Consider the following 16,354-nt stretch of genomic DNA (forward strand, 5'->3'; position numbering starts at 1 on the left):
GAAGATGTATGAAGAATCTTGCGAAGTGTGGAGTTTGTGAGCTCCCAAACATAGCTCAATGTTTAACCCCGCTCCAAAGAGGATAATGCCTTTTTGCAAGAGCTTCCTTTTCTTGCATAATCTTCAGGCAACCTTCTCCTTATGTCAACCGATCCGTGTCAAAATAAGTTAAGCTTTTCACTTGGTCTGGCATTTAGGATTCCTGTTTTTTCAGACATAGAGGTGAAAACAAATCATTTTAGGAAACCTTTCAAAATGCCAAGAACTTTTGGCTGTCTTGTGTTACCCACTCTAGAGAAAAGGTGACAGAGCTTCCCATATGGTCTAGCGGTTAGGATTCCTGGTTTTCACCCAGGCGGCCCGGGTTCGACTCCCGGTATGGGAATTGTCCTTAGCTTTTCTTCTTTAATCACCTTTTAATCTCACCCATATAAGTTAATGTCTCCGGTTTACTATTCTATCCGCACTGGATTGAAGATTGCTCCTAGTCAGATTATAGAAATAAACATCGTATTCCAATACATCCTGGATGAGAGAATTTACTACACGTAACATTTTATGTGCACAGAACAGGACTTTTCTAAAGAACACATCAACATTCAATAAACAAAATGTTATTATTTGGCAGGGAAAAAATGACTTTTGCTTGAAATGGAAATTGTCGCTTCTGCCTAAAGCACAAGAAAGCGTCCCTTGAGGATTATATGCAGATAGATTAGTTTTTTACCAATCCAGGACCTTCCAATGAAGTCATGTCTTGCAAACATGTCAAAAAATTAGATTCAATGCACCTTGCATTAACATCAAGACACTGACGCTCTAATAGTTTTACTCGTTTAAACCCTTTTAAGGCATATTGCTGATATCAAAGAAGGCCACGCCACCTTTGCAAAAACTTACTTCCTCCAAGAGCACTTTAGAACGGGTACTTTTAGCTTCCGCAAGGTTGCCAAAACCTTTCTTTTCGGTGACAGATTTTACTCCCAAGTATCTTTTGGACACAAGGAACATGACGGCAAAGGTGCCAAAAGGTCTCCAAAAATGCCAGGATTTCATTATATGGGAAAATCAGTCAATCAAAAGATTCTCCAGAGAAGCTAAACGATTTACCATTTAACCAGGCATGGCAAGGGCTTGCATTTGGCGTATTGCTTAAGGTTCTTCTTGATTTTTGACTCAGGTGGTAGAACATCATGCTTGGTGGCTTTCTTTTCTTGACCTAAAGCAGCCTATCAATGCAGTGCTGTGATATATTTATTCCAGAAGATGTATGAAGAATCTTGCGAAGTGTGGAGTTTGTGAGCTCCCAAACATAGCTCAATGTTTAACCTCGCTCCAAAGAGGATAATGCCTTTTTGCAAGAGCTTCCTTTTCTTGCATAATCTTCAGGCAACCTTCTCCTTATGTCAACCGATCCGTGTCAAAATAAGTTAAGCTTTTCACTTGGTCTGGCATTTAGGATTCCTGTTTTTTCAGACATAGAGGTGAAAACAAATCATTTTAGGAAACCTTTCAAAATGCCAAGAACTTTTGGCTGTCTTGTGTTACCCACTCTAGAAAAAAGGTGACAGAGCTTCCCATATGGTCTAGCGGTTAGGATTCCTGGTTTTCACCCAGGTGGCCCGGGTTCGACTCCCGGTATGGGAATTGTCCTTAGCTTTTCTTCTTTAGTCACATTTTAATCTCACCCATATAAGTTAATGTCTCCGGTTTACTATTCTATCCGCACTGGATTGAAGATTGCTCCTAGTCAGATTATAGAAATAAACATCGTATTCCAATACATCCTGGATGAGAGAATTTACTACACGTTACATTTTATGTGCACAGAACAGGACTTTTCTAAAGAACACATCAACATTCAATGAAAATTTTTTATTATTTGGCAGGGAAAAAATGACTTTTGCTTGAAATGGAAATTGTCGCTTCTGCCTAAAGCACAAGAAAGCGTCCCTTGAGGATTATATGCAGATAGATTAGTTTTTTACCAATCCAGGACCTTCCAATGAAGTCATGTCTTGCAAACATGTCAAAAAATTAGATTCAGTGCACCTTGCATTAACATCAAGACACTGACGCTCTAATAGTTTTACTCGTTTAAACCCTTTTAAGGCATATTGCTGATATCAAAGAAGGCCACGCCACCTTTGCAAAAACTTACTTCCTCCAAGAGCACTTTAGAACGGGTGCTTTTAGCTTCCACAAGGTTGCCAAAACCTTTCTTTTCGGTGATAGATTTTACTCCCAAGTATCTTTTGGACACAAGGAACATGACGGCAAAGGTGCCAAAAGGTCTCCAAAAATGCCAGCATTTCATTATATGGGAAAATCAGTCAATCAAAAGATTCTCCAGAGAAGCTAAACGATTTACCATTTAACCAGGCATGGCAAGGGTTTTCATTTGGCGTATTGCTTAAGGTGCTTCTTGATTTTTCACTCAGGTGGTAGAACATAATGCTTGGTGGCTTTCTTTTCTTGACCTAAAGCAGCCTATCAATGCAGTGCTGTGATATATTTATTCCAGAAGATGTATGAAGAATCTTGCGAAGTGTGGAGTTTGTGAGCTCCCAAACATAGCTCAATGTTTAACCCCGCTCCAAAGAGGATAATGCCTTTTTGCAAGAGCTTCCTTTTCTTGCATAATCTTCAGGCAACCTTCTCCTTATGTCAACCGATCCGTGTCAAAATAAGTTAAGCTTTTCACTTGGTCTGGCATTTAGGATTCCTGTTTTTTCAGACATAGAGGTGAAAACAAATCATTTTAGGAAACCTTTCAAAATGCCAAGAACTTTTGGCTGTCTTGTGTTACCCACTCTAGAGAAAAGGTGACAGAGCTTCCCATATGGTCTAGCGGTTAGGATTCCTGGTTTTCACCCAGGCGGCCCGGGTTCGACTCCCGGTATGGGAATTGTCCTTAGCTTTTCTTCTTTAATCACCTTTTAATCTCACCCATATAAGTTAATGTCTCCGGTTTACTATTCTATCCGCACTGGATTGAAGATTGCTCCTAGTCAGATTATAGAAATAAACATCGTATTCCAATACATCCTGGATGAGAAAATTTACTACACGTTACATTTTATGTGCACAGAACAGGACTTTTCTAAAGAACATATCAACATTCAATGAAATTTTTTTATTATTTGGCAGGGAAAAAATGACTTTTGCTTGAAATGGAAATTGTCGCTTCTGCCTAAAGCACAAGAAAGCGTCCCTTGAGGATTATATGCAGATAGATTAGTTTTTTACCAATCCAGGACCTTCCAATGAAGTCATGTCTTGCAAACATGTCAAAAAATTAGATTCAATGCACCTTGCATTAACATCAAGACACTGACGCTCTAATAGTTTTACTCGTTTAAACCCTTTTAAGGCATATTGCTGATATCAAAGAAGGCCACGCCACCTTTGCAAAAACTTACTTCCTCCAAGAGCACTTTAGAACGGGTGCTTTTAGCTTACACAAGGTTGCCAAAACCTTTCTTTTCGGTGATAGATTTTACTCCCAAGTATCTTTTGGACACAAGGAACATGACGGCAAAGGTGCCAAAAGGTCTCCAAAAATGCCAGGATTTCATTATATGGGAAAATCAGTCAATCAAAAGATTCTCCAGAGAAGCTAAACGATTTACCATTTAACCAGGCATGGCAAGGGTTTTCATTTGGCGTATTGCTTAAGGTGCTTCTTGATTTTTCACTCAGGTGGTAGAACATAATGCTTGGTGGCTTTCTTTTCTTGACCTAAAGCAGCCTATCAATGCAGTGCTGTGATATATTTATTCCAGAAGATGTATGAAGAATCTTGCGAAGTGTGGAGTTTGTGAGCTCCCAAACATAGCTCAATGTTTAACCCCGCTCCAAAGAGGATAATGTCTTTTTGCAAGAGCTTCCTTTTCTTGCATAATCTTCAGGCAACCTTCTCCTTATGTCAACCGATCCGTGTCAAAATAAGTTAAGCTTTTCACTTGGTCTGGCATTTAGGATTCCTGTTTTTTCAGACATAGAGGTGAAAACAAATCATTTTAGGAAACCTTTCAAAATGCCAAGAACTTTTGGTTGTCTTGTGTTACCCACTCTAGAGAAACGGTGACAGAGCTTCCCATATGGTCTAGCGGTTAGGATTCCTGGTTTTCACCCAGGCGGCCCGTGTTCGACTCCCGGTATGGGAATTGTCCTTAGCTTTTCTTCTTTAATCACCTTTTAATCTCACCCATATAAGTTAATGTCTCTGGTTTACTATACTATTCTATCCGCACTGGATTGAAGATTGCTCCTAGTCAGATTATAGAAATAAACATCGTATTCCAATACATCCTGGATGAGAGAATTTACTACACGTAACATTTTATGTGCACAGAACAGGACTTTTCTAAAGAACACATCAACATTCAATAAACAAAATGCTATTATTTGGCAGGGAAAAAATGACTTTAGCTTGAAATGGAAATTGTCGCTTCTGCCTAAAGCACAAGAAAGCGTCCCTTGAGGATTATATGCAGATAGATTCGTTTTTTACCAATCCAGGACCTTCCAATGAAGTCATGTCTTGCAAACATGTAAAAAAATTAGATTCAATGCACCTTGCATTAACATCAAGACACTGACGCTCTAATAGTTTTACTCGTTTAAACCCTTTTAAGGCATATTGCTGATATCAAAGAAGGCCACGCCACCTTTGCAAAAACTTACTTCCTCCAAGAGCACTTTAGAACGGGTACTTTTAGCTTCCGCAAGGTTGCCAAAACCTTTCTTTTCGGTGACAGATTTTACTCCCAAGTATCTTTTGGACACAAGGAACATGACGGCAAAGGTGCCAAAAGGTCTCCAAAAATGCCAGGATTTCATTATATGGGAAAATCAGTCAATCAAAAGATTCTCCAGAGAAGCTAAACGATTTACCATTTAACCAGGCATGGCAAGGGCTTGCATTTGGCGTATTGCTTAAGGTTCTTCTTGATTTTTCACTCAGGTGGTAGAACATCATGCTTGGTGGCTTTCTTTTCTTGACCTAAAGCAGCCTATCAATGCAGTGCTGTGATATATTTATTCCAGAAGATGTATGAAGAATCTTGCGAAGTGTGGAGTTTGTGAGCTCCCAAACATAGCTCAATGTTTAACCCCGCTCCAAAGAGGATAATGCCTTTTTGCAAGAGCTTCCTTTTCTTGCATAATCTTCAGGCAACCTTCTCCTTATGTCAACCGATCCGTGTCAAAATAAGTTAAGCTTTTCACTTTGTCTGGCATTTAGGATTCCTGTTTTTTCAGACATAGAGGTGAAAACAAATCATTTTAGGAAACCTTTCAAAATGCCAAGAACTTTTGGCTGTCTTGTGTTACCCACTCTAGAGAAAAGGTGACAGAGCTTCCCATATGGTCTAGCGGTTAGGATTCCTGGTTTTCGCCCGGGTTCGACTCCCGGTATGGGAATTGTCCTTAGCTTTTCTTCTTTAGTCACATTTTAATCTCACCCATATAAGTTAATGTCTCCGGTTTACTATTCTATCCGCACTGGATTGAAGATTGCTCCTAGTCAGATTATAGAAATAAACATCGTATTCCAATACATCCTGGATGAGAGAATTTACTACACGTAACATTTTATGTGCACAGAACAGGACTTTTCTAAAGAACACATCAACATTCAATAAAATTTTTTTATTATTTGGCAGGGAAAAAATGACTTTTGCTTGAAATGGAAATTGTCGCTTCTGCCTAAAGCACAAGAAAGCGTCCCTTGAGGATTATATGCAGATAGATTAGTTTTTTACCAATCCAGGACCTTCCAATGAAGTCATGTCTTGCAAACATGTAAAAAAATTAGATTCAATGCACCTTGCATTAACATCAAGACACTGACGCTCTAATAGTTTTACTCGTTTAAACCCTTTTAAGGCATATTGCTGATATCAAAGAAGGCCACGCCACCTTTGCAAAAACTTACTTCCTCCAAGAGCACTTTAGAACGGGTACTTTTAGCTTCCGCAAGGTTGCCAAAACCTTTCTTTTCGGTGACAGATTTTACTCCCAAGTATCTTTTGGACACAAGGAACATGACGGCAAAGGTGCCAAAAGGTCTCCAAAAATGCCAGGATTTCATTATATGGGAAAATCAGTCAATCAAAAGATTCTCCAGAGAAGCTAAACGATTTACCATTTAACCAGGCATGGCAAGGGCTTGCATTTGGCGTATTGCTTAAGGTTCTTCTTGATTTTTCACTCAGGTGGTAGAACATCATGCTTGGTGGCTTTCTTTTCTTGACCTAAAGCAGCCTATCAATGCAGTGCTGTGATATATTTATTCCAGAAGATGTATGAAGAATCTTGCGAAGTGTGGAGTTTGTGAGCTCCCAAACATAGCTCAATGTTTAACCCCGCTCCAAAGAGGATAATGCCTTTTTGCAAGAGCTTCCTTTTCTTGCATAATCTTCAGGCAACCTTCTCCTTATGTCAACCGATCCGTGTCAAAATAAGTTAAGCTTTTCACTTGGTCTGGCATTTAGGATTCCTGTTTTTTCAGACATAGAGGTGAAAACAAATCATTTTAGGAAACCTTTCAAAATGCCAAGAACTTTTGGTTGTCTTGTGTTACCCACTCTAGAGAAAAGGTGACAGAGCTTCCCATATGGTCTAGCGGTTAGGATTCCTGGTTTTCACCCAGGCGGCCCGGGTTCGACTCCCGGTATGGGAATTGTCCTTAGCTTTTCTTCTTTAATCACCTTTTAATCTCACCCATATAAGTTAATGTCTCCGGTTTACTATTCTATCCGCACTGGATTGAAGATTGCTCCTAGTCAGATTATAGAAATAAACATCGTATTCCAATACATCCTGGATGAGAGAATTTACTACACGTAACATTTTATGTGCACAGAACAGGACTTTTCTAAAGAACACATCAACATTCAATAAACAAAATGTTATTATTTGGCAGGGAAAAAATGACTTTAGCTTGAAATGGAAATTGTCGCTTCTGCCTAAAGCACAAGAAAGCGTCCCTTGAGGATTATATGCAGATAGATTAGTTTTTTACCAATCCAGGACCTTCCAATGAAGTCATGTCTTGCAAACATGTCAAAAAATTAGATTCAATGCACCTTGCATTAACATCAAGACACTGACGCTCTAATAGTTTTACTCGTTTAAACCCTTTTAAGGCATATTGCTGATATCAAAGAAGGCCACGCCACCTTTGCAAAAACTTACTTCCTCCAAGAGCACTTTAGAACGGGTACTTTTAGCTTCCGCAAGGTTGCCAAAACCTTTCTTTTCGGTGACAGATTTTACTCCCAAGTATCTTTTGGACACAAGGAACATGACGGCAAAGGTGCCAAAAGGTCTCCAAAAATGCCAGCATTTCATTATATGGGAAAATCAGTCAATCAAAAGATTCTCCAGAGAAGCTAAACGATTTACCATTTAACCAGGCATGGCAAGGGCTTGCATTTGGCGTATTGCTTAAGGTTCTTCTTGATTTTTCACTCAGGTGGTAGAACATCATGCTTGGTGGCTTTCTTTTCTTGACCTAAAGCAGCCTATCAATGCAGTGCTGTGATATATTTATTCCAGAAGATGTATGAAGAATCTTGCGAAGTGTGGAGTTTGTGAGCTCCCAAACATAGCTCAATGTTTAACCCCGCTCCAAAGAGGATAATGCCTTTTTGCAAGAGCTTCCTTTTCTTGCATAATCTTCAGGCAACCTTCTCCTTATGTCAACCGATCCGTGTCAAAATAAGTTAAGCTTTTCACTTGGTCTGGCATTTAGGATTCCTGTTTTTTCAGACATAGAGGTGAAAACAAATCATTTTAGGAAACCTTTCAAAATGCCAAGAACTTTTGGCTGTCTTGTGTTACCCACTCTAGAGAAAAGGTGACAGAGCTTCCCATATGGTCTAGCGGTTAGGATTCCTGGTTTTCGCCCGGGTTCGACTCCCGGTATGGGAATTGTCCTTAGCTTTTCTTCTTTAGTCACATTTTAATCTCACCCATATAAGTTAATGTCTCCGGTTTACTATTCTATCCGCACTGGATTGAAGATTGCTCCTAGTCAGATTATAGAAATAAACATCGTATTCCAATACATCCTGGATGAGAGAATTTACTACACGTAACATTTTATGTGCACAGAACAGGACTTTTCTAAAGAACACATCAACATTCAATAAACAAAATGTTATTATTTGGCAGGGAAAAAATGACTTTTGCTTGAAATGGAAATTGTCGCTTCTGCCTAAAGCACAAGAAAGCGTCCCTTGAGGATTATATGCAGATAGATTAGTTTTTTACCAATCCAGGACCTTCCAATTAAGTCATGTCTTGCAAACATGTCAAAAAATTAGATTCAATGCACCTTGCATTAACATCAAGACACTGACGCTCTAATAGTTTTACTCGTTTAAACCCTTTTAAGGCATATTGCTGATATCAAAGAAGGCCACGCCACCTTTGCAAAAACTTACTTCCTCCAAGAGCACTTTAGAACGGGTGCTTTTAGCTTCCACAAGGTTGCCAAAACCTTTCTTTTCGGTGATAGATTTTACTCCCAAGTATCTTTTGGACACAAGGAACATGACGGCAAAGGTGCCAAAAGGTCTCCAAAAATGCCAGCATTTCATTATATGGGAAAATCAGTCAATCAAAAGATTCTCCAGAGAAGCTAAACGATTTACCATTTAACCAGGCATGGCAAGGGTTTTCATTTGGCGTATTGCTTAAGGTGCTTCTTGATTTTTCACTCAGGTGGTAGAACATAATGCTTGGTGGCTTTCTTTTCTTGACCTAAAGCAGCCTATCAATGCAGTGCTGTGATATATTTATTCCAGAAGATGTATGAAGAATCTTGCGAAGTGTGGAGTTTGTGAGCTCCCAAACATAGCTCAATGTTTAACCCCGCTCCAAAGAGGATAATGTCTTTTTGCAAGAGCTTCCTTTTCTTGCATAATCTTCAGGCAACCTTCTCCTTATGTCAACCGATCCGTGTCAAAATAAGTTAAGCTTTTCACTTGGTCTGGCATTTAGGATTCCTGTTTTTTCAGACATAGAGGTGAAAACAAATCATTTTAGGAAACCTTTCAAAATGCCAAGAACTTTTGGTTGTCTTGTGTTACCCACTCTAGAGAAAGGGTGACAGAGCTTCCCATATGGTCTAGCGGTTAGGATTCCTGGTTTTCACCCAGGCGGCCCGTGTTCGACTCCCGGTATGGGAATTGTCCTTAGCTTTTCTTCTTTAATCACCTTTTAATCTCACCAATATAAGTTAATGTCTCTGGTTTACTATTCTATCCGCACTGGATTGAAGATTGCTCCTAGTCAGATTATAGAAATAAACATCGTATTCCAATACATCCTGGATGAGAGAATTTACTACACGTAACATTTTATGTGCACAGAACAGGACTTTTCTAAAGAACACATCAACATTCAATAAACAAAATGTTATTATTTGGCAGGGAAAAAATGACTTTAGCTTGAAATGGAAATTGTCGCTTCTGCCTAAAGCACAAGAAAGCGTCCCTTGAGGATTATATGCAGATAGATTCGTTTTTTACCAATCCAGGACCTTCCAATGAAGTCATGTCTTGCAAACATGTCAAAAAATTAGATTCAATGCACCTTGCATTAACATCAAGACACTGACGCTCTAATAGTTTTACTCGTTTAAACCCTTTTAAGGCATATTGCTGATATCAAAGAAGGCCACGCCACCTTTGCAAAAACTTACTTCCTCCAAGAGCACTTTAGAACGGGTACTTTTAGCTTCCGCAAGGTTGCCAAAACCTTTCTTTTCGGTGACAGATTTTACTCCCAAGTATCTTTTGGACACAAGGAACATGACGGCAAAGGTGCCAAAAGGTCTCCAAAAATGCCAAGATTTCATTATATGGGAAAATCAGTCAATCAAAAGATTCTCCAGAGAAGCTAAACGATTTACCATTTAACCAGGCATGGCAAGGGCTTGCATTTGGCGTATTGCTTAAGGTTCTTCTTGATTTTTCACTCAGGTGGTAGAACATCATGCTTGGTGGCTTTCTTTTCTTGACCTAAAGCAGCCTATCAATGCAGTGCTGTGATATATTTATTCCAGAAGATGTATGAAGAATCTTGCGAAGTGTGGAGTTTGTGAGCTCCCAAACATAGCTCAATGTTTAACCCCGCTCCAAAGAGGATAATGCCTTTTTGCAAGAGCTTCCTTTTCTTGCATAATCTTCAGGCAACCTTCTCCTTATGTCAACCGATCCGTGTCAAAATAAGTTAAGCTTTTCACTTGGTCTGGCATTTAGGATTCCTGTTTTTTCAGACATAGAGGTGAAAACAAATCATTTTAGGAAACCTTTCAAAATGCCAAGAACTTTTGGTTGTCTTGTGTTACCCACTCTAGAGAAAAGGTGACAGAGCTTCCCATATGGTCTAGCGGTTAGGATTCCTGGTTTTCACCCAGGCGGCCCGGGTTCGACTCCCGGTATGGGAATTGTCCTTAGCTTTTCATCTTTAATCACATTTTAATCTCACCCATATAAGTTAATGTCTCCGGTTTACTATTCTATCCGCACTGGATTGAAGATTGCTCCTAGTCAGATTATAGAAATAAACATCGTATTCCAATACATCCTGGATGAGAGAATTTACTACACGTAACATTTTATGTGCACAGAACAGGACTTTTCTAAAGAACACATCAACATTCAATAAAAATTTTTTATTATTTGGCAGGGAAAAAATGACTTTTGCTTGAAATGGAAATTGTCGCTTCTGCCTAAAGCACAAGAAAGCGTCCCTTGAGGATTATATGCAGATAGATTAGTTTTTTACCAATCCAGGACCTTCCAATGAAGTCATGTCTTGCAAACATGTCAAAAAATTAGATTCAATGCACCTTGCATTAACATCAAGACACTGACGCTCTAATAGTTTTACTCGTTTAAACCCTTTTAAGGCATATTGCTGATATCAAAGAAGGCCACGCCACCTTTGCAAAAACTTACTTCCTCCAAGAGCACTTTAGAACGGGTACTTTTAGCTTCCGCAAGGTTGCCAAAACCTTTCTTTTCGGTGACAGATTTTACTCCCAAGTATCTTTTGGACACAAGGAACATTACGGCAAAGGTGCCAAAAGGTCTCCAAAAATGCCAGGATTTCATTATATGGGAAAATCAGTCAATCAAAAGATTCTCCAGAGAAGCTAAACGATTTACCATTTAACCAGGCATGGCAAGGGCTTGCATTTGGCGTATTGCTTAAGGTTCTTCTTGATTTTTCACTCAGGTGGTAGAACATCATGCTTGGTGGCTTTCTTTTCTTGACCTAAAGCAGCCTATCAATGCAGTGCTGTGATATATTTATTCCAGAAGATGTATGAAGAATCTTGCGAAGTGTGGAGTTTGTGAGCTCCCAAACATAGCTCAATGTTTAACCCCGCTCCAAAGAGGATAATGCCTTTTTGCAAGAGCTTCCTTTTCTTGCATAATCTTCAGGCAACCTTCTCCTTATGTCAACCGATCCGTGTCAAAATAAGTTAAGCTTTTCACTTGGTCTGGCATTTAGGATTCCTGTTTTTTCAGACATAGAGGTGAAAACAAATCATTTTAGGAAACCTTTCAAAATGCCAAGAACTTTTGGTTGTCTTGTGTTACCCACTCTAGAGAAAAGGTGACAGAGCTTCCCATATGGTCTAGCGGTTAGGATTCCTGGTTTTCACCCAGGCGGCCCGGGTTCGACTCCCGGTATGGGAATTGTCCTTAGCTTTTCATCTTTAATCACATTTTAATCTCACCCATATAAGTTAATGTCTCCGGTTTACTATTCTATCCGCACTGGATTGAAGATTGCTCCTAGTCAGATTATAGAAATAAACATCGTATTCCAATACATCCTGGATGAGAGAATTTACTACACGTAACATTTTATGTGCACAGAACAGGACTTTTCTAAAGAACACATCAACATTCAATAAAAATTTTTTATTATTTGGCAGGGAAAAAATGACTTTTGCTTGAAATGGAAATTGTCGCTTCTGCCTAAAGCACAAGAAAGCGTCCCTTGAGGATTATATGCAGATAGATTAGTTTTTTACCAATCCAGGACCTTCCAATGAAGTCATGTCTTGCAAACATGTCAAAAAATTAGATTCAATGCACCTTGCATTAACATCAAGACACTGACGCTCTAATAGTTTTACTCGTTTAAACCCTTTTAAGGCATATTGCTGATATCAAAGAAGGCCACGCCACCTTTGCAAAAACTTACTTCCTCCAAGAGCACTTTAGAACGGGTACTTTTAGCTTCCGCAAGGTTGCCAAAACCTTTCTTTTCGGTGACAGATTTTACTCCCAAGTATCTTTTGGACACAAGGAACATTACGGCAAAGGTGCCAAAAGGTCTCCAAAAATGCCAGGATTTCATTATATGGGAAAATCAGTCAATCAAAAGATTCTCCAGAGAAGCTAAACGATTTACCATTTAACCAGGCATGGCAAGGGCTTGCATTTGGCGTATTGCTTAAGGTTCTTCTTGATTTTTCACTCAGGTGGTAGAACATCATGCTTGGTGGCTTTCTTTTCTTGACCTAAAGCAGCCTATCAATGCAGTGCTGTGATATATTTATTCCAGAAGATGTATGAAGAATCTTGCGAAGTGTGGAGTTTGTGAGCTCCCAAACATAGCTCAATGTTTAACCCCGCTCCAAAGAGGATAATGCCTTTTTGCAAGAGCTTCCTTTTCTTGCATAATCTTCAGGCAACCTTCTCCTTATGTCAACCGATCCGTGTCAAAATAAGTTAAGCTTTTCACTTGGTCTGGCATTTAGGATTCCTGTTTTTTCAGACATAGAGGTGAAAACAAATCATTTTAGGAAACCTTTCAAAATGCCAAGAACTTTTGGTTGTCTTGTGTTACCCACTCTAGAGAAAAAGTGACAGAGCTTCCCATATGGTCTAGCGGTTAGGATTCCTGGTTTTCACCCACGCGACCCGGGTTCGACTCCCGGTATGGGAATTGTCCTTAGCTTTTCTTCTTTAATCACCTTTTAATCTCACCCATATAAGTTAATGTCTCCGGTTTACTATTCTATCCGCACTGGATTGAAGATTGCTCCTAGTCAGATTATAGAAATAAACATCGTATTCCAATACATCCTGGATGAGAGAATTTACTACACGTAACATTTTATGTGCACAGAACAGGACTTTTCTAAAGAACACATCAACATTCAATAAACAAAATTTTATTATTTGGCAGGGAAAAAATGACTTTTGCTTGAAATGGAAATTGTCGCTTCTGCCTAAAGCAAAAGAAAGCGTCCCTTGAGGATTATATGCAGATAGATTAGTTTTTTACCAATCCAGGACCTTCCAATTAAGTCATGTCTTGCAAACATGTCAAAAAATTAGATTCAATGCACCTTGCATTAACATCAAGACACTGACGCTCTAATAGTTTTACTCGTTTAAACCCTTTTAAGGCATATTGCTGATATCAAAGAAGGCCACGCCACCTTTGCAAAAACTTACTTCCTCCAAGAGCACTTTAGAACGGGTGCTTTTAGCTTCCACAAGGTTGCCAAAACCTTTCTTTTCGGTGATAGATTTTACTCCCAAGTATCTTTTGGACACAAGGAACATGACGGCAAAGGTGCCAAAAGGTCTCCAAAAATGCCAGCATTTCATTATATGGGAAAATCAGTCAATCAAAAGATTCTCCAGAGAAGCTAAACGATTTACCATTTAACCAGGCATGGCAAGGGTTTTCATTTGGCGTATTGCTTAAGGTGCTTCTTGATTTTTCACTCAGGTGGTAGAACATAATGCTTGGTGGCTTTCTTTTCTTGACCTAAAGCAGCCTATCAATGCAGTGCTGTGATATATTTATTCCAGAAGATGTATGAAGAATCTTGCGAAGTGTGGAGTTTGTGAGCTCCCAAACATAGCTCAATGTTTAACCCCGCTCCAAAGAGGATAATGTCTTTTTGCAAGAGCTTCCTTTTCTTGCATAATCTTCAGGCAACCTTCTCCTTATGTCAACCGATCCGTGTCAAAATAAGTTAAGCTTTTCACTTGGTCTGGCATTTAGGATTCCTGTTTTTTCAGACATAGAGGTGAAAACAAATCATTTTAGGAAACCTTTCAAAATGCCAAGAACTTTTGGTTGTCTTGTGTTACCCACTCTAGAGAAAGGGTGACAGAGCTTCCCATATGGTCTAGCGGTTAGGATTCCTGGTTTTCACCCAGGCGGCCCGTGTTCGACTCCCGGTATGGGAATTGTCCTTAGCTTTTCTTCTTTAATCACCTTTTAATCTCACCAATATAAGTTAATGTCTCTGGTTTACTATTCTATCCGCACTGGATTGAAGATTGCTCCTAGTCAGATTATAGAAATAAACATCGTATTCCAATACATCCTGGATGAGAGAATTTACTACACGTAACATTTTATGTGCACAGAACAGGACTTTTCTAAAGAACACATCAACATTCAATAAACAAAATGTTATTATTTGGCAGGGAAAAAATGACTTTAGCTTGAAATGGAAATTGTCGCTTCTGCCTAAAGCACAAGAAAGCGTCCCTTGAGGATTATATGCAGATAGATTAGTTTTTTACCAATCCAGGACCTTCCAATGAAGTCATGTCTTGCAAACATGTCAAAAAATTAGATTCAATGCACCTTGCATTAACATCAAGACACTGACGCTCTAATAGTTTTACTCGTTTAAACCCTTTTAAGGCATATTGCTGATATCAAAGAAGGCCACGCCACCTTTGCAAAAACTTACTTCCTCCAAGAGCACTTTAGAACGGGTACTTTTAGCTTCCGCAAGGTTGCCAAAACCTTTCTTTTCGGTGACAGATTTTACTCCCAAGTATCTTTTGGACACAAGGAACATGACGGCAAAGGTGCCAAAAGGTCTCCAAAAATGCCAGGATTTCATTATATGGGAAAATCAGTCAATCAAAAGATTCTCCAGAGAAGCTAAACGATTTACCATTTAACCAGGCATGGCAAGGGCTTGCATTTGGCGTATTGCTTAAGGTTCTTCTTGATTTTTCACTCAGGTGGTAGAACATCATGCTTGGTGGCTTTCTTTTCTTGACCTAAAGCAGCCTATCAATGCAGTGCTGTGATATATTTATTCCAGAAGATGTATGAAGAATCTTGCGAAGTGTGGAGTTTGTGAGCTCCCAAACATAGCTCAATGTTTAACCCCGCTCCAAAGAGGATAATGCCTTTTTGCAAGAGCTTCCTTTTCTTGCATAATCTTCAGGCAACCTTCTCCTTATGTCAACCGATCCGTGTCAAAATAAGTTAAGCTTTTCACTTGGTCTGGCATTTAGGATTCCTGTTTTTTCAGACATAGAGGTGAAAACAAATCATTTTAGGAAACCTTTCAAAATGCCAAGAACTTTTGGCTGTCTTGTGTTACCCACTCTAGAAAAAAGGTGACAGAGCTTCCCATATGGTCTAGCGGTTAGGATTCCTGGTTTTCACCCAGGTGGCCCGGGTTCGACTCCCGGTATGGGAATTGTCCTTAGCTTTTCTTCTTTAGTCACATTTTAATCTCACCCATATAAGTTAATGTCTCCGGTTTACTATTCTATCCGCACTGGATTGAAGATTGCTCCTAGTCAGATTATAGAAATAAACATCGTATTCCAATACATCCTGGATGAGAGAATTTACTACACGTTACATTTTATGTGCACAGAACAGGACTTTTCTAAAGAACACATCAACATTCAATGAAAATTTTTTATTATTTGGCAGGGAAAAAATGACTTTTGCTTGAAATGGAAATTGTCGCTTCGGCCTAAAGCACAAGAAAGCGTCCCTTGAGGATTATATGCAGATAGATTAGTTTTTTACCAATCCAGGACCTTCCAATGAAGTCATGTCTTGCAAACATGTCAAAAAATTAGATTCAATGCACCTTGCATTAACATCAAGACACTGACGCTCTAATAGTTTTACTCGTTTAAACCCTTTTAAGGCATATTGCTGATATCAAAGAAGGCCACGCCACCTTTGCAAAAACTTACTTCCTCCAAGAGCACTTTAGAACGGGTGCTTTTAGCTTCCACAAGGTTGCCAAAACCTTTCTTTTCGGTGATAGATTTTACTCCCAAGTATCTTTTGGACACAAGGAACATGACGGCAAAGGTGCCAAAAGGTCTCCAAAAATGCCAGCATTTCATTATATGGGAAAATCAGTCAATCAAAAGATTCTCCAGAGAAGCTAAACGATTTACCATTTAACCAGGCATGGCAAGGGTTTTCATTTGGCGTATTGCTTAAGGTGCTTCTTGATTTTTCACTCAGGTGGTAGAACATAATGCTTGGTGGCTTTCTTTTCTTGACCTAAAGCAGC

At 39.3% G+C, this 16,354-nt stretch overlaps 7 non-coding genes across 7 annotated transcripts; all 7 read left to right on the forward strand.

Moving 5' to 3' along the window:
- The first annotated feature begins 313 nt into the window (after positions 1-313).
- TRNAE-UUC (transfer RNA glutamic acid (anticodon UUC)) lies at positions 314-385 on the forward strand. The gene has a single exon. It is a non-coding gene; the product is annotated as a tRNA-Glu (tRNA).
- A 1,190-nt stretch (positions 386-1,575) lies between these two features.
- On the forward strand, positions 1,576-1,647 carry TRNAE-UUC (transfer RNA glutamic acid (anticodon UUC)). The gene has a single exon. It is a non-coding gene; the product is annotated as a tRNA-Glu (tRNA).
- A 1,189-nt stretch (positions 1,648-2,836) lies between these two features.
- TRNAE-UUC (transfer RNA glutamic acid (anticodon UUC)) lies at positions 2,837-2,908 on the forward strand. The gene has a single exon. It is a non-coding gene; the product is annotated as a tRNA-Glu (tRNA).
- Positions 2,909-6,616: 3,708 nt separating this feature from the next.
- Positions 6,617-6,688, forward strand: TRNAE-UUC (transfer RNA glutamic acid (anticodon UUC)). The gene has a single exon. It is a non-coding gene; the product is annotated as a tRNA-Glu (tRNA).
- A 3,705-nt stretch (positions 6,689-10,393) lies between these two features.
- On the forward strand, positions 10,394-10,465 carry TRNAE-UUC (transfer RNA glutamic acid (anticodon UUC)). The gene has a single exon. It is a non-coding gene; the product is annotated as a tRNA-Glu (tRNA).
- A 1,189-nt stretch (positions 10,466-11,654) lies between these two features.
- On the forward strand, positions 11,655-11,726 carry TRNAE-UUC (transfer RNA glutamic acid (anticodon UUC)). The gene has a single exon. It is a non-coding gene; the product is annotated as a tRNA-Glu (tRNA).
- A 3,713-nt stretch (positions 11,727-15,439) lies between these two features.
- TRNAE-UUC (transfer RNA glutamic acid (anticodon UUC)) lies at positions 15,440-15,511 on the forward strand. The gene has a single exon. It is a non-coding gene; the product is annotated as a tRNA-Glu (tRNA).
- Positions 15,512-16,354: the final 843 nt, after the last annotated feature.

This window comes from Pelobates fuscus, chromosome 3, assembly GCF_036172605.1.
Source record: "Pelobates fuscus isolate aPelFus1 chromosome 3, aPelFus1.pri, whole genome shotgun sequence".
NCBI classification, from domain to species: domain Eukaryota; kingdom Metazoa; phylum Chordata; class Amphibia; order Anura; family Pelobatidae; genus Pelobates; species Pelobates fuscus.